General features: G+C 41.1%; 1 pseudogene; it reads left to right on the top strand.

Annotated features, from left to right (window-relative positions):
* The first annotated feature begins 14,291 nt into the window (after positions 1 to 14,291).
* On the top strand, positions 14,292 to 15,029 carry LOC127191187 (40S ribosomal protein S8-like; annotated as a pseudogene).
* Positions 15,030 to 24,026: the final 8,997 nt, after the last annotated feature.

The raw sequence follows: 24,026 nt of genomic DNA, 5'->3' as shown, positions 1-24,026 counted from the left end.
TTATCATCTGTAGGAGTTCTCTGGTGGAATTTTGGGGGTCACTTATATACACTATCATATCATCTGCAAGTAGGGATAATTTGACTTCTTCCTTTCCCATTTGGATCCCCTTGATTTTCTTTTGATGTCTTATTGCTCTGGCTAGAACTTCAAGAACTATATTGAAGAGATATGGAGACAGTGGGTAGTCTTGTCTGGTTCCTGATTTTAGAGAAATGTCCTTGAGTATCTCTCGATTTAATTTGATGTTTGCTATTGGCTTGCTATATATCCTTTATTGTGTTGAGAAATGTCCCTTGTATTCCAGATCTCTCCAAAACTTTAAACATGAATGGGTGTTAGATTTTGTCAAATGCTTTTTCTGCATCTAAGGAGATGATCATGTGGTTTTTTTTTTTCTTTCAGTTTGTTTATATGGTGGATTGCATTGATGGATTTCCATATATTAAACCATCCCTGAATGCCTGGAATGAAGCCTACCTGGTCATGGTGAATGATATCTTTGATATGTTCTTGTATTTGTTTGCAAGTATTTTATTGAGTATTTTTGCATCAATGTTCATAAGAGAAATTGGTCTGAAATTGTTTTTTGTTGTTGTTGTTGGGTCTTTGTGGGGTTTAGGTATCAACATGACTGTGGCCTCATAGAATGAATTTGGTAAAGTTCCATCTGTTTCTATTTTTTAGAGTAGCTTGAAGAGTATCAGTATTAGCTCTTCTTTGAAGTATTAGAATTCTGCGCTGAAACCATCTGGCCCTGAGCTTCTTTTTGGTTGGGAGACTATCAATGATTGCTTCTATTTCTATAGGAGAAATAGGACTATTTAATTTGTTTATCTGATCATGATTCAATTTTGGCAAGTGGAATCGATCAAGAAAATTGGCCATTTCCCTTAGATTTTTAAATGTTTGTGGCATATATGCGTTTAAAGTAGGAGGTAAACATACTTTTTCAGAAAGCCTTGGCCCCATCTCAAAACTTTTGCAGGTTTCCAGTCCATGCTCAATAAATCTTTATAGTAAATTGGTTGTCCTAGTTCCTCAGTTTTTTTCTATAACCCAATGTCTCTCAGCTGCTGTTGTCCCTTCATCACCAACATTCAGAAAATTTGAAGTCAACAAAGCATTATTTAATCTGGCCCTGGGGTTCTTTACTCTTCCTTTTTGTTTAATACACATCTCTTTTAAAGTATGATTAGCTCTTTCAACAACTGCTTGCCCTGTTGGATTGTGTGGTATACTACTAATATGTTTAATATTATAACATGTAAAGAATCTCTTCATCTTAAGGGACACATATGCAAGAGCATTATGTGCAGGTATTCCCATAATTGCCATTATTTCCAATGAGTAATTACACAATCAGACTTTCCAGAACTTAGGGCAGTTGCCCATCTAAATCCCAAATAGGTATCAATAGTATGATGTACATATTTTAGTTTTCCAAATTATGTAAATGAAACACATCCATCTTCCACTTTTCATTCATTTTTATATCCCTAGGGTTAACTCCAGTAGGTAAAGGTTTTTGGTTATACAATGGACATGTAGGAAACCTATTAATTATTTCTCTGGCTTGTTGCCAAGTGATAGGGACCTTTCTTCAAACCTTTACCATTAACATGATGTTTCTTATGAAACGTTGAGGCTTCTAGCACATTCCTTATTGGCAATTGGTTGATTTCCTCGTTTCCTTGTGCCCTTGGACCTGGTAAACCTGTATGGGACCGAATATGAATAACATACAAGGTATAGTTTGTACTTCGGATGACCTGTTGGAGTTCTATAAGTAATGTAGTCAATTCAGAGTTATCAGGAGTAAATTCAGCAGTTTCTATATGCAAAACAACTCTTTCTGCATATTGAGAGTCAATGGTTATATTAAGAGATTCAGGAAAAGCTAACAGTACCATAAGTATTGCATATAATTCTGATCTTTTGGATGGAAGTAAATGGGCTTTTGTTCACCTTAATCATTTTACCAGACTTATAACCAGCTGTACTCATTTTATTTTCATCCATGTAGAAAGTGGGTGCCTCTGGTATTGGTGTCCTCTTCATAATACTTGGAAGCGTCCAATTAGTTTTCTTTATAAATTGTATATGTTTGCTTTTCAGGTATTTGTTCTTAATTCCTCCCAAATAGTTGCTACAAGCCCTTTGCCAATCTTCGTTAATTACCCATAGTGAATGATTTTCAAACTTGTAAGAGGCACCACAATTTCTTGCCTGTCTGTCCCTCATAGTTTATGCATTCTTATTCTTCCCTTTGTAATCTACTCAGAATTTTTTTCGATATACATCCTCAAATTCTTTTTATTTATTTATTTATTTTTATTTTTTATTTTTTATTTTTTTTTGTTTTTTGCTTTTTTTATTTTTATTAATTTATTCTTGTTACATCTCGATGTTTATCCCATCCCTTGTATCCTCCCATTCCTTTCTCCCCCCCCCCCCTTTTCCCATTATTCCCCTCCCCTATGACTGTTCCTGAGGGAGATTACCTCCCCCTGTATATTCTCATAGGGTATCAAGTCTCTTCTTGGCTACCTGCTGTCCTTCCTCTGAGTGCCACCAGGTCTCCCCCTCCAGGGGACGTCCTCAAATTCTTACTTTGTTCATTTGCTAGAAAAACTCATTCCATAATTCTATCTTCCCATTGCATAAGGAGCCCAGCAGGAGAATGTTTTGAAGGCAAAATAACCAAAATGCATCCAATCTATCCACATACGCCTTTTGCAGTTTTCGCTCTACCAACATTAACTCCTTCTCTGTTTCAGCTGGTAGACACCTTGGACTGTTTAAATCTGAATCCCTTTGTAACATTTGAAATAAGTTGCTTAACTCATAGGTAGCTAATCCAATTGTAGGCCTTAACCAGTTAATGTCTCCCATTAATTTTTGAAAATCATTTAGTGTTTGCAACTGTTCTCTATGGATCTGTACCTTTTGGGGTCTAATTTTTTGTTCAGTTATCTTATAGTCTAAATAGGTAACTGAATCTTCTCTTTGTATTTTTTTTCTATAGCAATTTGTAATCCCCAGCATGGTAGAATTCTTTGTACTTCTGTAAACATTTTTTCTAAAGTTTCTGAATCAGAATCAGCCTATAGAATATCACCCATGAAATGGTAAATGATAGACTGAGAAAACTGCTTACAAAGTGTTTCTAATGCTCTTTGAATGAAATCTTGGCATAAAGTGGGGCTATTCAAAATTTCCTGTGGCAGTACCTTCTAATGGTATCTCTTCATTGGACCACTACTCTTCAGTGGAGATGCTGAGAAAGGAAACTTTTCTTATCCTTCTCATGCAAAGGGATCATAAAAAACAACCTTCTACATCAATTACTAATATAGTCCAAGACTTAGGTAACAGGGAAGGTAAAGGAAGGTTCAGGCTGTAAATGACCCATTGGTTGGATTACCTTATTTACTGCTCTCAAATCTGTTATCATCTTCCAGCTGACTGACTTCTTCTTCTTCTTTTTCTTTTTCCCACAAACACAGGGGAATTCCAAGGGCTAGTAGACTCTTTCAACACCATTCATTTGTGTTATTAATTTCAGTCTCTGATCATTAATCATTGTTACCAGAACATATGTCTCCCTGTACTTCCAAATGTACCTGTTCTACTGGAGCAGCTTTGCCTTTAATCTAGGGAAACAGTAATATCTGAGAAATTCCATCCCCTGCATTAATTCACATCTCCTCTACACATGCCATGATTTTATTTCCTCTTTATAATCCCCATCTATACTACCAGGATGCACAATAAGACCTTGAGAAGTCAATACCTTTCTTCCTAAAATTATTCCTATTGTCCCTAAAGGCAAAGGGCCATCAATACCAGTGCTCAATTTGTAGCATTCAACCTGTGGAGATAATGTAATAGATGTATCTGAGGCCAGATCCAAGTCTGTGCTGCCTTCAGTAGCATGCATTAAATCAGTAATACCTAATTCCCATTTTCCTGTGAGTCTGTTACTTCTGCACTGGCCAGAGGAATTTGGCTTGCATTGCTGTTGGTGGGGCCCCAATCTAATGGGCCTCTCCTGCCGTTTCCTGCCTATAAGATATTACCTTACACATCTCTTTTGGATTGACAGTCTCTAGCCCAATGTTTTCCTTTCCCACATTGGCTACAATACCCTGGAAGTCTTGGCACCTCACTGCTATTGCTCTGTCTAGTGCTGATCCCAATTTCTGCAAGAATTCAGTAAATGCTTCCCCAGGCCCTTGAATTATCTCAGTAAAAGAAACGGTTATATTACCAGGTTTCTCCACCATGTCCCAAGCTCTTTAGTCTGCAGCATGACATAGTTTGATCACTATATCATCATATTGGACCTGTCTTAAGTCAGCATATCACCCTTCACTAAGTAATTGCTCTTTACTAACATTTATCTCCCTTCCCCTATTTTCTTCTTCTATTTGCTCTGCCTCCCTTTGCCACCTTGATAACCACTAAAGTTGTGCTGCTGACAATACCACTGTGACCAAACTTTTCCAATCTAGGGGAACAAGTCTATGCTGTGTGGCCCAGTTGTTCAACATTTCTTTGAAAAAAGTGGAATGTAGTCTATACCTGATGATAGATTCCTTAAAATGTTTAAAATATAACATATATGTTGGACTCCATGCTATTTTATCATAACCCTCAGCACCATTCTGAGCAGGAACATATTTTATAGTAACTAGAAAAGCTGATGGTGATGATGTAACTACATTTTCCCCCAAAGACCCTTTTGTTTTTCTGCTTTCCTGTTCCTGAGTTCTTTTACAGCCTCTCCAGATTCCAGCTTCTCTCTGTCCTGTTCCACATGCTGGTGTTCTGACCACCTACCAGTGGAGCAGGGCGGGGCTGCAATTGTGGGAAACACTCACTATCAATGGTGCAATTTGTTTTCTGTTTGCTTCAAATTCTACCTTCAAATTTTCTAGTTGTACTGCCAACTCTGCCATCTTTTCCAGAAGGATAGCATTAACTGACCCTTCTGGTTTTTGTATCTTATTGGTCTTTCCTTCAATATTTTAAAAATATATTATACAGTAAAAAACCAAGAAAAAACAAAAGATTTCATCTGGGTATAAGGCAGGAAAGGACTCTGTAGCAGCAGCTGTGATTTGCCAACTCCCTGAAAGAGCGTTCTCTCTCTTGAAAACCATTATTTTCTTCCACAACATCAGAAGTTAAGTTACCCATGATGCCCAGAGCACATTGAGCATCACTTTTAGGTTCAATTGTCTTAACGAATATATTTTATTAGGAAATTATTAACCAAGAGTACCTCATTTATAACCTGACTAACCTAACAATAGGAAAAGAAGATTAAAAAAATTCAGTAATGAAACTGTAAGGATAACAGTTCCAAGGAACGATTGTCTTCATGTAATCAGCAGAATTTCTTCTGCTGGAATGTGGAACAACCAGAACCCAGAACCTCAGGCAGAGCTTGGAGCCCTGAAGCCTTCCCTTGAATAGTTCTCTTCAGGAACATCTCAAAGTAGACTTGTAGCAACTATTTGGGAGAAATTAATAACAAATATCCAAAAAGCAAATGTATACAATTTATAAAGAAAACTAATTGGATCCTTCCAAGTATTGTAAAGAGGACACGAATATGAGGGGCACTTGTGACAGTCCAGAAGCAGGCTGTCAGATGCCTTGGTCAGGCTGGCAGAAGACTGGATTCCCCAATGATGAAGAGGAACTTGTGACTGCCCAGACAGTCAGCTCTCTGTCCTGTCAACACTTTTGGAAGTTGCTTGCCTTCACTTCCTTCATATAAGATAGTTTTTCCTTCTGGGGTCTCTGATGGCGTTGAAGACTAGATATCCACAGTATTAATCTAAGTTTAGTTTTAAAAAACCTCCAGATATTAGGATAAGAATCAGTATCATAGGATAGACAGTGGAATAACTTCTTAAAAATTGTTAACTACAAATGGACTGACTTGTCCTTGAAAATGAGACTTACTGAATAATTCTTATAATTATTTGGTTGTATATAGCTTATTTTATTTAATAGAAAGGGAGAGATGAAGGCGAGATAAACATATTTTTTTGTTTAGATCACAAGTGGGGGATGAGAAAAAGACTTGTGGGAGAGCAGGTGATATTTATCCCTTAGAAGTTGAACCACCATGTGGAGGAGATTGGCTATTAACCAGCTGAAAAACATCCTTGAACAAATTCTTAGAGGAGGTACAAATGTTTGCCAAAAGCAAGAGGCAGGGCCTTTGGAGACTTGGGATAGGTTTGGCTGTTCACCACTCCACTTTGAGAGGCTCCTAGAGAGAACCGCCCTAGGGAAGGCTTCAAGGCTCCTGGCTCCAGCTGAGGTTCCTGATTCTGGTTGCTCCAGGTTCCAGCAGAAGAAATCCTGCTGATTATGCCAGGAGAATCATTCCTTGGAACTGATATTCTTATGGTTTCATTATTGTATTCTTAATCTTCTTTTCCTGTTGTTTAGGTTACTCAGGTTATAAATGAGGTTCTCTCAGTTAATAAGTTTGTAATAAAATATATTTGTTAAGAAAATTGAGCCTACAGGTGGTGCAAACTTGTACAAACACTTTGGAAATCAATATGGATTTTTCTCAGAAAATTGAGAATAGATATGTCTCAAGACCCAATTAACCCAAAAGATACTCCACCATACCACAAGGACACTTGCTTAACTATGTTCATAGCAGCTTTAGTCACAATAAAGAACCTAGATGTCCCTCAACTGAAGAGTGGATTCATAAAATGAGGTACAGTTACAAAGTGGAATGTGACTCAGCTATTAAAAAGAAGGACATTATTCAATTTCCAGGTGAAAAGTTCACCTTGAATGAGGTAACCCATACCCAGAAAGACATGTATGGTATGAACTCAGTTATAAGTGGATATTAGCCATAATATACAGGATACAGGACACAGGAGCCATACTATAACCCATAGACCCCAAAGCTCCAAGGAGGGCCCAATGGAGGATGCTTGAATCTCATGCAGAAGAAGAAATACAATAGGTATCTGAAGTAGAGGGAGGGAGGGAGGGAGCTGTATAGGAAGGGTAACGGGACCAGGGATCAGGTATGGTGAGAGGGAGAGAGATAATGTTGCCTAGCATGGGATAGGCTGTGGGGTGAGGTGAAGGTGTGAGAGGCAGAGGGAGAGGAGAAAGAAGAAGATGATGGAAAGAGAGGGAGAGATGGCAGGTATAGGTCAGTCTTGAGGAGCAGGCTTTAAATCTAATCAGGAAGTAATTGATTACTCTCATGATATTTGTGCCACTGTTGTACCAGTGAGGATGTCTTTCTAGGCAGATAGTTACTATAGCTCACAGTATTCTCAGCTGGACAGGATTGATAATTACTTCTTCTAGCACTATGAAAGCTACTCAATTGGATGAAGCTTCCAGGTCAATACTAGCTTGCCTTCATGTTCTATGACTAAAGTATGTGATGTCTTCATCCATAGGGTTTTACTGTCAAGATCTGGAGGGTAAACAAGAGCAATGGAAATAGCCTGCACTACCTGAGAATGTATAGGACCTCACATGTCAACAACTCTAAGAAAGGTATTCCATTCCTGACATTGGGCTTTTTGTGTGTTAGTCTGTTGTGTCTCACCAGGGCTTTGTCACCCTATTATAGCATAACTGCATTACACACACACACACACACACACACACACACACACACACACACACACTCATATATAAAATTATGTATATATATTAGAAAGTTAATGCAGTGTCAGCTTTACATGTGACTTTTAATTTATTTTTAGTATTAGTCTTCCACATACTCCCTCTCTTATTTTCTCCCTCCTTTTGATACTTTCTGTTCTATTATTTCACTTTCTCCCTTTATATCATTGCATTTTCTCTTCCCTACTTTAAAAATAGAGCATAAAACTCAACAGAGAGTTTGCAAATGATGAAATACAAATGGTTGAGGAATATTTTTAGATTTTCAATGGATCCCCGTATACCCACTACCAGGGACCCTGTAGCCACTACATGTGGCACAGATACAGGTTTACCTAATTTGCTTGATGAGGACACTCATCTCCTCTTGATCAATCTCCCTTACTGTGGGAGTCTTGGATCATCACAGGGACCCTACTGGGATCACAAGGGAGCAGGTTTCCAGAGAATGGCCAACTGTCTGACTTGGAGCCTTCAGTTTCCTTCTTTATCTTGCTTGAGACTCAAGCACAAGCCAGACAAAAATTCCAACATGAAGGGAGGAGATAAGACTGAATTTCCACCCCTAGTTATGGAGTCATTGGCAACTGATAACTACAGGGAGAAAAACATCCATTTCACTTAAGAGTGTGGGCTCTGATGGGTTGACCATGATGTAGTAAAGACCACATATTCCTGAGTATTTGAGCAACACAAACTACTTGAGAGGTTTAAAAAATAAGTCACAGCATTGTTAGGCAGGAAAGAGTAGATCTGGGAGACATGGTGAGAGGGGTGTGATTATGATCTAAATATATTGTATGAAATTCTCAAAGAACTGATTTTTGAAATATTATACAGCCTGCACAAACAAAAAATATAAATTAAAATGACTTTGAGATAGTTATCTTATGCCAGTCAAAATGGTTAAGATAAAGATGATAAATACTGCATAGACGTAGGCAAAGGAGAACTTTCCTTATGATTCTCCCCCCCTCCATCCATGTTCATTGCTTTTCTATTCACAATATCTAAGAAATGGAAACAGCCTATTGGGCATCAAAGGTGAGAGTGCATAACAAAAGCATTATACATACAATGGAATGTTATTCAGCTCTTAAGAAAAATAAAAATAAAATTTAAAATTCATAGATGAATGGATACAATGGGAAAAATTCTGAGTGATGCAACAGAGACTCATAAAGACAAATATCATGCATGTTTTGTTTTATTTGCAGTTGTTAAATTGAAATTTATATGTATGTCTCATCTGGAATGCTCATATCCATCTGAGTTCATATTTCTAATAAAAAGTTAAATCTGTTACCAACCACTCTTCCATGTCTCCAAGCCTAACTCCCTTTAAATCCTATAATGGAAATAATCTAGAAGCTAAGAAATTCACTTGCATTCTCCTTTTATTATTGTAAGAATTACTTTATTGTTTGATTCATTCCTCATTTTATGTTTATATTATTTTCATTATATTGCCTTGTTCTGTTTGCAGTTGACTCTTCTTTGTAGAGTGGACATCAGGATGATGGCCATGTTTCCCATCATGGCTGTGGGGTATGTTACCAGAAGAGTAATGAAGAGAGGGAGTTCCAGCCAAGGACAGTCCGCAAAGGCAAGGAGAATGAACTCTTCTGGGTGGCTTTCATTGATCACTGTCATTCTCTTCAGTATGATTTACCTATAGTAAAGAAGCATCAAGAAAGTTAGTATTGCAGGAATGTCAAAGCCTCGTGATGTATTGGTTATGACTGTAGAAGACAGGGTGGTCATTCTGTGTTTAAATTACATGCATGATGCTTAGGAGATAACTCAGTCAGTATAGGGCTTTCTGCCAAAGCAAGGAAACATGGGTTTTATCTTTAGTATTCAGGGGAAAATGTTGGCAACGAAAACACATACCTATAAATCCAGATGTAGCTAAGTAAAGATTGCCTATTTTCTGGAGCCTGCTGTCTGGCTGGTGTAGCTGAATTTGATGAGCTATAGGTTTAGTTACAGGAACAGTCTCAAAATGTGAAGTAGAAATCAAATGTGGAAAAAAATAACAAAGTCTGTATTTTATATTCACCACACACCTGCAGTACAGAAACATATATACTCACCTGTTTATATATATATTCCAAATGCACATAAATGCACATAAATAACATAATCTGGCAACTGGTGATTTGACTTCCCATTATGACTCTAAATTTTCAAGGGATTTTCCAATTATGTGAGAGTTCATTAGACAGAAAAATGAGAAACTAATTTATCAGCCGTGCCGAAGCCATTACTGAAGGAAATATGATGGAAACATGTTCAGGAAGGAGTCAGAGAAGTTGGCAACAAGCTATGAGCTTTGTGTATATAAAAATCCCTGTCCAATTCTATCTCCTGAGGTGAATTATCAAATCTTCTGTATGAGTAATGAGTACACTTAAGATCTAAACTAATCTCCTCTTTGTACTTGAGATTGAGAAAAGTAGTTTAAAGAGTGTTAACGTTTTTCTTCATATTTGTACAGTTATCAAGAGCCCACTATTTATAATCCTAATGAGTTAGACCATATTTAAAGTATTGTCCTTTTGGCATGTATGTCTTTTATTGTGTAACTATTTTGTCAAAGTTTTCTCACTCAATAATTCATGATAAATTATAGTTAACTTATTCATACTGCAGATATATGTCTTTACCAGTTGAGCTCAATGCTTTCCTTTAATATAAAAATTTGGTCAACTATCAGGGACACATTAATCCTTTTGTTATTCCCATTGATATTATGAATGTATTTTCAACTCCAAGGATCTTTTGTCAGACAATATCTTAAATCAGACCAAGTGCCATTCACATCACAGTAAACTTGCATTCCCTGGATGTATGCTTTACTTTTTAGCTAAAGTGAGTGCTCATACAATGAAATCAAAGAATAGAATAAAACAACATTTTGAAAACTAAAAATATTTATTTATACCATTTTCTTTATTAGTGTTTCATAAAAAGTCACCTCTGAGAAACAAATGAATATTCAAATGCGATGTTAAGATTAAATTCCACTGACCAAGTATGAGTTACTAGTCTAGCCAATTAGCAGATCCATAACAGACTATTCTCAGTCTTTGTTTCATTGAAAGTTCACAGCCACTTTGTGATGCTCCATAAGGAGCCTCTCAGACTAAGATATGAATTATGTCCTTTGACTACCCTATGTCAGATGAATACATTTAAAAACTAAAAAGCAAAAAGCCTGTATGTTAGTAAACTAATAAGTCCAACAACTTTATTATTAACACAAAATTTAAAAAGTGTTTTATTAGTATGGGTGTTTTGCCTGCATATATGTCTATTCACCACATGTGTGTCTGGTGCTCACAGAGGCCACAACAGGGAAAGGATCCCTGGAACTGGAATTAATGATGATTGTGAGCCTCCGTGTGAATGCTGGGAATAGAACCCAGTTTCTCTAGAAGAGCAGTCAATATTCTTAACTGCTGAGCCATCTGTCCAGTTCCTCCGACCATTGCTTAATGAGTCCTTTATGCTACATGCTCTAACGAGCTTTCCCACTCTTAAAATCTTTTAGCAACTGTTTCCAAATGAGAGGATCTTGTTTCTATATTTTAAGATAGTTTTAAGTGTTTGTTATGTTAGTTTCCTAATAACTATAAAAAACCTATATATGAAGAATTTATCAGTGTTTAAAATATAGTAATAAAACAACAGATTATGAGTCAGCACTTCTTTTCTCAATTTTTATTTTTAAATAATTTATTCAGATTACATCATGATACTATCCCCTCACTTGTATCTCTCCCAAACCGCTTTCACCATATTCCTCTCCATTAGACCTGAGACAGAAGGGGACCTTCTCCTCCATCATATAATCACAGCCTGTCAGATATCATCCAGATAGCCTGCTTCCCCTTCCTCTGAGGGCCACCCGGCCTCTCCAGCAAGGGAAAGTGGTCAATACAGGGAAAAGAGTCAGTCCCTGCTCTCCACACAGCCATGGAGAATGACCAGCACCTCTGACCTCCACAGAAAGTACCTGACACTGAGAGTATGACGTGCATAGATGCTGCACAGCGTCTGATCTGATTACGTGAGGATAAACAATACTAATTTCTGATGATATCTTAGGCTAAAGTCTTATTTCTTGGGAATCTCTGTGTCATAGAGGAAATATGAAGAAGAGCATTGTATCAATTATTCTGATCATAAAATAAGTATTTCCAAAAATGTGGCTTATAAATATTACTAAATATTGTTTACTTAATATTATTATAATCACAGTTTTCAAACATGTGTGATCCATTAGGTCTTTTTTTTTCTTTTTTTCTTTTTTTTTATTAATTTATTCTTGTTACATCTCAATGTTTATCCCATCCCTTGTATCCTCCCATTCCTGCCCCCCCCCATTTTCCCATTATTCCCCTCCCCTATGACTGTTCCTGAGGGGGATTACGTCCCCCTGTATATTCTCATAGGGTATCAAGTCTCTTCTTGGCTACTTGCTGTCCTTCCTCTGAGTGCCACCACAGGTCTTTTTAAAGAGCAACTTTAGATTTAATCTCTACAAATCTCTCATAAATAATTTTACCCAACTCTCATATAAATATGTACTCATCTTCTTCCTATATCTCCTGAGATGAACATGATTTACCTTCCTGTATATTTAATTTTATTCTCTGTCTTCAGAATTTTTGGATGTTTTTAGTTATTTTCAGGATATATCATGGGACAGCGCTCTGATTCAATACTGTTTGACATTCTTTTTTATTTTTCTTTATTTTTCTCTTATGAAATACATCCTGATCACAGCATCCTCTACTCCCAGTTCACACATGCATACATCTACCCTCTTCCCCAGACACACTGTTCCTATGTTTTCTTTCATAAAAGAGCAAGTCTCCCTGTGATATAAACTGAACACAACATAACAGGACGCAATAAGACTAGGAATAAACCCTAATATCAAGGCTGGACAAAGCAACCTAGTTGGAGGAAAAGGATCCCATGAGCAGCAAAAGAGTCATAGAGACCCCACTTTCACAGTTAGCAGTGAATAAAGAATGGACAGAATTAGAAACAATCACCCAGAGCAAGGCATTCCAGACCCAGGAATATAAACATAATACGTACTCACCTATAAGTGGGTATTAGCTCTTAAGTCAAGGGCAATCACACTACAATCCACAGACCCAGAAAAGTTAGACAAAGAGGAGAGGTGTAAGGATGCATGGACATCCCTGGGAAGGAGAACTAGAATCACAGATTTTGTGGTGGACTGGGGTGGGTAGGAATGGGGAAAAGGAGAGAGACTTTTGCTTTTGTTACTCAGTGATTTATCACTATTTCAACTTACAGAGATATATTAACCCAGGAGTGTTTAAAATCACTGAAAATTGCAGGGCAAGTTCCTGTTGGCATGCTGTCCATATGTCTGTTTTCATTTTAATACCAGCATATTATATTCACATTCAGTTTGATAACACACAGCATTTCATTTATATTTACAGTACTTTTTGACTTTGTAAATATTTGTTAAAAGTTTTGTTCATTTTGAAAACACCCTTCATTAACTGATATTTTATAAGAAAATAAACATTGAATGATCTCATGAATGAGATTAATCATAATTTAAACATGTTATGAGATAAAAAATAAGATCAAATGACTGACTAAAGCATTAATACTTCATTCAGGTAACCAACATCTGAGGACTAAAGTATTTATAGAAACTTGCATGCTTCTAAGTTTGGTTTCAGTGATAGACTGAGAAAGAAATAATTTACAAATTAAAGTCTAGTTGTTCCTAAAGCCACAAAAATAGATACAGCCAAAGCTTATAATTGTTTTTTAAAATGAAGCTGTCTTTCCTGTGAACTAATTAGACACTGCAGCCCGCACTTTCCACCTTTCCTGAGATGCATCTCTGTCAATACAGATGACTCTTTACTTACTTTATTTTGATAAACCCCCTTTAGTTGATTAAAAGTAATTATGAAGGAAGATACTTGATTTTTCCTTTTCAGAGAAGAGAAAGATTCTTGTATGCAAGCAAAAGTCTAATATTTGCTTCAGAACTATCGGGTTTTCAGTTTTGTACAAAGATGCCAAAAGGAGGGAAAACTTCAGTTAGTAGACAACAATACCATAATGGCTTTTAAGTTATAATCTTTCTTGGCTATTCCCAACAGTCCTGTGCACTGTTTTTAACAAACAACTCATTTACCTTTTCCCTGAATGAGTAGATAGAGAAAGTTCCCTGGGAAAGAGCTCTCTGGGGACATGCTTTTCATGTACAATTAGTTACCTGGTATATGAGGTTAGGAGACATTGCCCGCTGCAGCAGCTTGCACTTGAATTAAACTCATTCCATTTCCCAACACATTGAACATCCACTATAAGGTATTCACTTTAAGATGAGTTTGCTTTAATCAGTTATTCTGAGAAATTTAAATAAATTTTTAATATGTTACCTTACTTAAAGATATCATGTAAAATCATAATATTTTAGTTATTTCTATATAACAATAAATAGGAACAAATACTATGAGGATATTAATGCTAATGAGCAATGAAAAATACATTATCGCTCTTTCCAGCCAGCACCGAGCGATGGGCATCTCTCGGGACAACTGGCACAAGCGCCTCAAGACCGGGGGTAAGAGAAAACCCTACCACAAGAAGCAGAAGTATGAGCTAGGACGGCCGCTGCCAAAACCAAGATTGGCCCTCATCGCACACACACAGTCCGAGTTCGAGGAGGCAATAAGAAGTACCGTGCCCTGAGACTGGATGGGGGGAACTTTTCCTGGGGCTCTGAGTGCTGTACTCGGAAAACAAGGATTATTGATGTTGTCTACAACGCATCCAATAACGAGCTTGTGCGCACCAAGACCCTGGTGAAGACCTGCATCGTGCTCATTGACAGCACCCGGCGCCAACAGTGGTACGAGTCCCACTACGCACTGCCCCTGGGCCGCAAGAAGGGGGCCAAGCTGACTCCTGAGGAGGAAGAGATTTTAAACAAAAGACGATCAAAGAAAATTCAGAAGAAATATGATGAGAGGAAAAAGAACGCCAAAATCAGCAGCCTTCTGGAGGAGCAGTTCCAGCAGGGCAAGCTTCTTGCCTGTATTGCCTCAAGACCAGGCCAGTGCGGCAGAGTGGACGGCTATGTGCTAGAGGGCGACGAGCTGGAGTTCTACCTGAGGAAGATCAAAGCCTGGAAAGGCAAACAAACCATTTCTAGCTCATGTAATAAAGGTGTTTATTGTTCTATTAAAAAAAAAAAAAGAAAAGAAAAGAAAAATACATTATCCACTCTAAGTACTCTCAAAATACTAAAATAACTTCTTATTTATTGTTTTATTAAGTATGTACAATGGGTACCGCTTCTGATTGTTCTTGGTTACACATATCAGTGCCTTCCCCAGGAGCATCTACCATTTCACACCTAATTTCATCTTTGTCTGCTGCTGGGATTGCAGGAATATTAGTTTGAGTACCCCATTGTAAAAGATTCTTTCCCCATAAATACGCAGCTGTATCAGCTACACACAGTCTCAATTTCCCTGTTTGCCCTTCTGGCCCCACACATTTAATCCATAATATACTTTGTCTTATTTGAGATAATTTACCAATCCCTATACTGTGTATAAACATTCTGATTCCCAGGCTTTTGGTAAAGGATAGCGATGTCTGCCTCTGTGTCTACCAAACCTTCTATCTCAACACCATTCATTTGTACCGTTAATTTGGGTCTCTGATCCTTAATTATTTTTTCCAGAACACATATCTTCCAGTATTCCTAAGTGCACCTTTTCTTTCTATTGAATCAGCTTTGCCCTTAATGTATGGAAACAGCAACAGTTAAGCAGTTCTATCCCCTGCATCCCCCTTTTACATATGCCATGATTTCACTTTCTTTCTTGCAATCTCCATATACAGTACCTGGATGCACAATAAAGCCTTGAGAAGTTAATCCGTTTTTCCCAATACTATTCTGATTGTCCCTGAGGTAAATGACCATAAAACCAGTCCTTATTTGGCAACATTCAACCTTTGGGGATTGTGTAAGAGGTTTATCTGAGGACAAACCCAAAGCTGTGCTGCCTTTTCATAGCATGCATTAGATAATCATTCCTAGTTTTGTTCTTCCTGCCGGCTTGTTACGTTCTGGCTGACCAATGAATGGCAGCTCATATTTTTTACCTCAAAGCCCCGAGCTGACAGGTCCCTCCTTCATTTCCCAATGGCAAAAGATTACTTTATATATCTTTTTTGGGCTTCAGTCCCTAGACCAATGTTTCCCTTTCCACAGTGACTAAAATGCCCTGGAAGTCTTGGCATACCATTACAGCCAGAGTCTCCTTGATCTCTTCTGCTAATACCATTTTCTCCAGAGTTAGCACACTTGCTATTTTGATCTCTAGAGCTTTTAATCTACAATTTACTTGTAAATGTCCAATTTCACTGCATATAAAGCACCAATGTTTTTGATATCTGAGACCTCTGGATATGGCTTGTCCTTTGATATTAGCATGATGCCCCCAAGAGCCAAGGTCAGTTGTGTCTCTTATCCATTCATCCACTGGGGCTGCTTCTGCTTTTAAATGTCTAATACTCTCAGACATTCACTATTTGTATTTCCAAGTGTCAAGCTCTGTATAAAATCCGGTCTGACATCAGGCTGTGATATGGCTGTATTTAAAGCTGATGATAATCTCTTTAAGAAGTATGTGAAAGTTTCTCCAGGGCATTATTTTACCCTAGTAAATGATGTACATCTCTTCCTTGATCTTCAACAATCTTCCAAGCTCTTCAAGATGTAATATAACATTGTTCAATCACAAAGTTGTTAGTTTTGATTGGTTCTTTTTTAAATTTAAATTTATTTTTATTATTAATTTGTTCATATTATGTCCCCGTCCCGCGGGTTTAGTTATTCGGGTTCTCGAAGGGGGTCGCGGCCTGTAAATAAGAACGGGCGGGAGAGAAGACACGACTCTTGAAAGGTTGGTCTTATCAAGAGTCGTTTACTGAAAGCAGGTGTATGATTTTTAAAGTGTGCTTCAGGAAGGGCAGGGGAAGGAGGGAGAGCAGTGGGAGAGTACAGAATCTTCTGGGGTAGGAACCCCTGGGACAATGTATGGGGCGGGGGGGAGGAGACAGGTGGCCCCGCAGTCCTCTCCCAGAGAGCACAGCACGTCAGATGTTCATGTACCGTGACTCCTGTGAAAGGCTACAAAGCCACGGTACGCTGAGTGTTCCTTTTCTCAGGGCCAAGTTCCCTCTCCTGGGGCCAAGCACGACGTTTGCGGTTTGTCCATTGCCAGGCAAAATGTTTGATAAGTTCTTTCTGTATAGGCTGGCTGGAAAGGGTCAGCTGGAGTTCAACGCAACCAGGGTCTCTCAGCTCAGCCAGGGTCTCTCGGCTCCCGACATCTCCCCCTTCCCTATTTAATAAAGGCCCAGCACACCACATGCCAAGGAAGGTCTCACACATTCCCGAGAGCGCTCGCCGTCGGGGTGGCGGAAGGCGAAAACTGGTGCCACATGTGGGCGCAGTACTTCGCAGCTCTCCATAGGGTGTTATATGGGCAGTGAGCTTAGGAAAAGGAAATGGTCCGATCAAGGCTGGAGCATGTCTCAGAGCCAACCGATCAAGGACCATCTTAGAGGTGCCACTCAGTGCCATCCCGCGTGCAATGGGCAAGCTTCCCTGCGGGGTGCAATGGCCACTGGGTGCACGCAGATATAGGGTGCCTTACAACGTGCAATGGCAACTAGGGCCAGTCGAGTGCAAAGGCCACGCAGAAAGAAGAAAGAGAGACTCACTGCAAGTTAGTTATGTAGGACTTACAGGCAGCCTGCCAGGCCTGGGGGAATGATCTGACCTCTAAGGCAAAAAGGCTGTGCGGTAAGAACTGAGGATGATGGGAAGGGGTTTGATGAGGTTACCAGAAACGCCTGGGGCAGAGTCGAGCTCTCCATTTGGCATCGCATAATGCCTGGAACTGTAGGGGTTGTCCATAGGGCTGCTGTGAAGGCTGTTGGACCCTTGAAGTCTCTGTTTCGGAGGCATTATTTTTAGGATCTTCTGAGGAGAGGCGGTGGTAATGGACCTGTATATTCTTGGTAGCAGAGTCAACCTGGCTTTTAACAAAGGTGGTTAAACGATGGAAGGCCCAAGGCCCAAAAGAAAGGAGGAGGAGGATCCCCACAAAGGGGCCCAGGAGGCTGGGCAAGAGGGTAGAGAGCCAGGGGGAGGAGGAAAACCAATTTTGATACCAGGATTCTTGTTTCTCTCTGGCTCGCCGGCGTTCTTCCAGAGCCTTGGAAACTTTGTCAAGGCTCTTTTGTGCTAAGCCTGTTTTACTGACATAGAAGCAACATTCCTCTTTAAGAGCAGCACAGAGCCCCCCCTCCTTGAGGGAAAGGAGGTCAAGGCCTCTGCGGTTTTGAAGAACTACCTCTGCAAGGGAATCAAGGGAGTCCTTTACCTCCTGAATCCCATCTCTCATATTAGAAATATCTCTATCAATAATTGTCTGGAGTTCAGCAAAACCTTGTTTGGAGGTCACCAGGGAGGCAATTCCTGTACCTGCCCCCACTGCACCAAGGCCCAAAATAGTGGCTATGGTGAGGGTCGTAATGGGCTCTCTCTTAGATCGGGGGTGGATGGAGACGCCCTTATCTATAAAGTTCAGGAAATCTTCAGGGTGGTGGACAGAGAAGCGAGGGAATAAGAGGACCGTCACACACCAATCACGTTTGTGGACAAATAAAGGGGTAAAGATAAAAGAGGCCAGGCCTGAAGAGCAGGCAAAATAAGTACCATTAGGGGCCAAGGTGAATTGGAAGGTGGTATTTAATACAAGAGTCTGATTGCAAACTTCCAATAGGTCTCTGGGGGGAAGCATATTTGGGCCCAGAAGGCAAGTGCCGAAACCAGAAATAGATTGAACTGTAATGGAGTTGTCAGGTTCGGACGTGGAAAGGGCGGGAGGTGTCTCATTGGTAAAGGAGGGGGTGGAAAAGAGCGCGATGCCCTCATAGTAAGGGGGGTGGGGGAGAAACATATCCAACATTCCGGGTACGTGGAGGAGTTAGTACCTTTAAGGGTCTGGATAGAGGCATTAGCGAGATCAATAATGAGTTCTGCAGTACTAGGGGGACCAACAGGGATGGTGGGTTGGAACAGGGTAGGGAAAGAAGAGTGGGGGATGGCAGAAGGATGAGGGGTTGGCTGTAGCTTAGGTGCAGGAGGCTTTGGGGTGGCTGCTACAGGCTTATGAAGCATATTATTGGGGCCTGCAGAGGCAGCATTTTTATTGGGGACTTCTTTTAAGAGCCTGATTTTAAAGGTTAATCCCATGTCATAACCTATTTTATAAAGGCGTAGGCCCCACTCAAAGCCTCTGTCAGTCCAAATTTGATGTTTACCTGGGGCGGTGAAGGAGATGGATAGGGGATTGCACCAACCGAGGGTGGCGGAACGAGTGCTATTGCAAAGGTTTTTTAAGTCATCAGGTGTATAGTAATTATTAACTTCAGGGTGTATCCAAGAACTAGTGACAGAGATATAATCCCAGGGGGAAGATGGCTTCCAATAAGTGGTTCCCGATGTCTCACATCCCCAGGAGGCACAAAAGAAATCATTAGAGCCTCCGCACTTGTAATTATTGGTCCGGGGACGATGAGAGGTGCCAGGGCAAACATATAGGCCTCCATTTAGTCCCCAGTACCCTTGTCTTCTTAAAGCCTTATGAAGCAGTATTCGTTCTAAATCATTGCGGCATCCGACATAGTCTTTTCCTCTTATGGGCTGTTCGGGAGCCTTAGACTCATGCGTGGGCCAAAAAATGTTCTCAGTACCCCAGTCGGGGTTAGCCCCGAGTGCCAGTGCACAGAGGTCTACTTGGAGGACCGGCCAATGGGGCTGAGCTCCCAGGTGGCTACTGGAATTAACGATGTCGCCAGCCTGGTTTACAATGACTCATGTGTAATTGAATAACATGTAGGGATTATGGCGGGGAAGGGAGAGGGGAGTACTTACCACTGGGCTCAGGAGGACAAGGAAGAAGATGTGCAGGGACATTCTAGGAGAGAACACATCTATTGATCTTCCTCAGGGATTTTCCCTGGGGAGGTCGTTGGGTTAGCCAGTTTGATTAGCCTTTCAGGAAGCCATCGAGCATTTTGTTCAGTCTGGTCATAGACACAGGCATGTCCTTTGCCCCAAATGAGCACAGGGTCTGGTCCATGCCATTGATGAGTCAATGGATCTTTCCATAGTACTTGAGCATAAGTATCGGCAGTTGAAGGATGCCAGAATCTATCGGCAGCCGACTTTCCCTGTACTATCAAGGGTTAAAAAATTAAGGACAAATAAGGCATGATTTAATAAATTTTTATGATTATTATTGATGGGGTACAATATCCCTCCAGAATTTTTGAGTTTTAAAATCATATTTTTTAAGGTTTGATGAGCTCTTTCTACTATGCCTTGTCCTTGGGGATTGTAGGGAATTCCAGTAACATGTTTAATTTGTAATTGGGCGCAAAAGTTTTTAAAGGAGGAGCTAGTATAGCCAGGCCCATTGTCTGTCTTAATGGTGGAGGGCCGGGGCATAACTGTGAGGCAGGAAAGAACATGGCTGATCACATTCTTTGTAGCCTCCCCGGACTGAAGGGTGGCATAAAGGAATCCACTAAAGGTGTCTATAGACACATGGATGTATTTTAGTTTTCCAAAAGGGGCAAAATGGGTAATGTCCATTTGCCACAACTCTCTTGGGGTGAGTCCCCGAGGGTTAATTCCCAGATGTGGCTCAGGGAGGAAGGTAATGCAGTGTTGACATTGACGTACAATCTGTCGGGCCTGTTCCCTGGTAATGGAGAACATTTGTCTCAGGGTTTGAGCATTTAGGTGGTGTAGTTGATGAGCCTGTTGGGCCATTTGAAGGGGGTGCCGTTCTTGGGATAACAGAATTAAGAAGCTGTTTTTGGTGGCTAGATCGGCCAAATGATTGCCCTTGGCCAAAGGTCCAGGCAGACCGGTATGGGCACGAATATGTCCAATGAAGAAGGGGCATGTTTTTTGCTGGATACTCTTTTGGATTTTAGCAAAGAGGAGGGAAGCATTAGTATCTGGCCGAATAAAGGGCACAGTTTCTAACAAAGGAATGGAGCAAGCGACATAAGCGCTGTCTGTATATAAATTAAAGGGGCAGTCTTGCAGGGTTTGGAACACTTGGAAGACCGCAGTCAGTTCCACTAGTTGAGCAGAAGATAGATTAGTCTGAAACCTGGTAGTTTGCCCATCAATAACATAGGCAGCTACACCGGAGGAGGAGCCATCAGTAAAAACTAAGGGGGCTTGTGGGATAGGGGTACTCTTGGTATGTTTAGGAAAAATTAGGGCTTGTTTACTGAGAAATTGGATAAGTTTGTCAGAGGGGAGATGGTTATCAATCTTTCCCTGGAAGGAAAAGCAATTGACGGCCCAGTCATCGGATGTTTGTAGTAGCCATTGGATTTGGGCGGGGCTATAGGGTTGGCTGACTATGTCTGGGTCTTTTCCAAATATTTTAAGGGAACTCTCTCTTCCCAACCTGAGTATTTTGGCCACTAGGAGGGGATATGGGGAAAGGACTTTTGAAGGGGTAGCGGGTAAATGTAACCAGTATAACGGTTTATCTTGCCATAGCAAACCTGTGGGCGAAAAAGTGGTGGGGAGGATCAACAGCCAGAGAGGGGAAGAGGGGGAGTAATATGAAATGGTCTGATTTGAAATAGCAGCCTCAACAACCTGTAGGGATTTTATAGCCTCAGGGGTCAGTTGTCGAGGGGAAGAGGGGTCAGGATCGCCCTGAAGAATAGAAAAAAGGGGCTTAAGGTCTCCAGTGGTGAGTTTTAAATAGGGGCGCAACCAGTTAATGTCCCCCAGGAGCTTTTGGAAATCGTTTAGGGTGTGTAAAGAATCTCTTCTAAGTTCCATCTTTTGAGTGAGAATCTTATGAGAATGTAATTCATATCCTAAAAACAAATGAGGGGGCTGAAGCTGAACCTTTTCTGGCGCAATATGGAGCCCAAACTCTTGGAGTCTGGCTACTAGGGAGGACGCAACTCGCAGGAGCTCTTCACCATTCGCTCCCGCCAAAAGGATGTCATCCATGTAGTGGATAAGGTAGAGATCAGGATGTTCAAGGCGAAAGGGATCTATGGCCTGGGCCACATACTTTTGGCAAAGAGTAGGGCTATTGGCCATACCTTGGGGGAGTACATTCCACTGGAAGCGAGGGGAGGGTCCTATACAATTAACAATGGGTAGGCTAAAGGCAAAGCGCTTGCAATCCTCCGGATGTAAAGGGATGCAAAAGAAGCAGTCTTTAAGATCAATAACAATTTTTGAAAATCCCTTGGGAATGGCGACAGGGGAGGGGAGTCCTGGCTGAAGGGCTCCCATGGGAACCATAGTTTTATTTATTTCTCTAAGGTCTTGTAGTAGACGCCATTTACCCCCCTTTTTCTGGATGACAAAAATGGGGGTGTTCCAAGGAGACGTAGAGGGCTCAATATGGCCTGCGGACAGCTGTTCCTGCACTAACTGCATTGCCGTGGTGAGTTTTTTGGTGGGGAGGGGCCATTGGTCGATCCAGACAGGGGAGTCATTTTTCCAAGTAATCTTATCAGCCTGGAGTGCAGGGGGAGCAACGGCCCTTATAAAAAAGAAGTACGGTAACCCAATCCTGTTCGATCTAGTTTGGGAGTGGTCTGGACAGGGGTTGGGCATCCCTGACTATTTTTGCCCAAGCCCTGACCAGGGAGGAATCCCTGATCTAGCATTTGTTGTGTCACAGTAGGAGAGGGGCTGAAAAGGTAAACTCCCATCTGGGTTAATATATCTCGCCCCCCAAAGGTTAACAGGCAGGCCAGGGACAATGAATGGCTGAACACAGCCTGTATTGCCATCAGGATCCTCCCATGTCAGAATCTGGGAGCTTTGGAGGGTGTTGGTGGATACACCTATACCCTGGAGGTGGGTTAGGGAGGGGTGGCACGGCCAAGAAGGAGGCCAGGAAGCCTGAGATAAAACAGTGGAATCTATGGAGATGACTTGAACGCCCGAGTCAGGATTTAATATTGTGTAGGCGGAAGCACAGAGGTCCACTCCTGTGCTTCTGGGGGAGGTGCGGCAAAGGTTTGAGGCATTTGGGGCAGGAGCTGAAGGGGAGGCAACAGTGGGCTGGATTGTGGCTGGCTGACCCCCGAGGCCGGCAAAAATTGGACAGGCTGGGGAGCCCGTTGTGGCAGCTGAGGCTTTAACATGATGGCAGAGAAATTAAAGAGTGAGGGGAGAGGAGGGCCCGGGGATGGGCCCTGGCTGGAGAGCGGGGGAGCGTGTAGCAGATGGGGAGGGTGTAGGATCTTCACTTTGCAGCTTTAGCTTCTCCGGAGAATGGGGGAGGAGCAGGATTAGATTGATAGCGAGTGGCAGGGAAAGTAAGGCAGGGAACTGAAGTCTGTGAAAGACGAGAAGTTTAAAAGCGAAAGCTGTTTCTGAAGGCGAGCGATTTTAACAGCATCTGTGAGCTGGGAGTGAAGATGGGCTTTTAGGTTACAAAGGCAAGAAAAACATCGGCAGGAAGGAGATTGATTATAGGGGAGGACAGGAGGCTGCAGTTTACAGGGTGAAGCTGTAAGAGGTGGCCACTCTTCAGAATGATCTCCAGCGGCTTTTTCTTTAAGGGCTGCGGCGTCGTCAGGGTTAAGGGAATCTCCAGGATTAACAAAAAGGACAGCAGGGGGTACAGAAGACTTTGTAGTGGATGGAGAGGCAGTCTTGGAATTTTTACTGTTAAGAGGGATAACAGGCGCGCAGAAAGAGGAATAGCCGTGTTCCATAGAGGAGGCAGGATCTTTATAAGCAGGGAGAGGCAGTGAGGGGAGGGGGAAGGGTCATTATAGGCGGACGGGAGAGAAGGATAACGAGGGGCCGTAGAAGAAGGCGGCGGCTGGGGAGGTTCCGGAGATGGGTCGACAGGGGAGTCCTGAGGGATATCTATGAAGGTGAAAGGAGAAGAAGCAGGGGCAGAGGTGCGAGAGGAGGAACGAGAAGGTGGCAGGGAAGATTTGAGACAGTACTCTGCAACAGAAAGGAGTTGTTTGTGTCCAGTCTCCGAATCGGAGGCTTGAATAATGTCACGAATGAGACCCCAGTATGAAAAAATGTTGTGTCCTAGGGCCTCATTCTCATCCCTAGTTATGAGGACATTTAAATCACGACCGACTCGCTGCCATTTGTGTGAATCTATGGTCGGCCCATCAATAATGAACCAGGG

Source organism: Acomys russatus, chromosome 6 (assembly GCF_903995435.1).
Source record: "Acomys russatus chromosome 6, mAcoRus1.1, whole genome shotgun sequence".
NCBI classification, from domain to species: Eukaryota; Metazoa; Chordata; class Mammalia; order Rodentia; family Muridae; genus Acomys; species Acomys russatus.
Note: the sequence above shows the minus strand (reverse complement) of the source record. Positions and strands in the feature narration are given on the sequence as shown.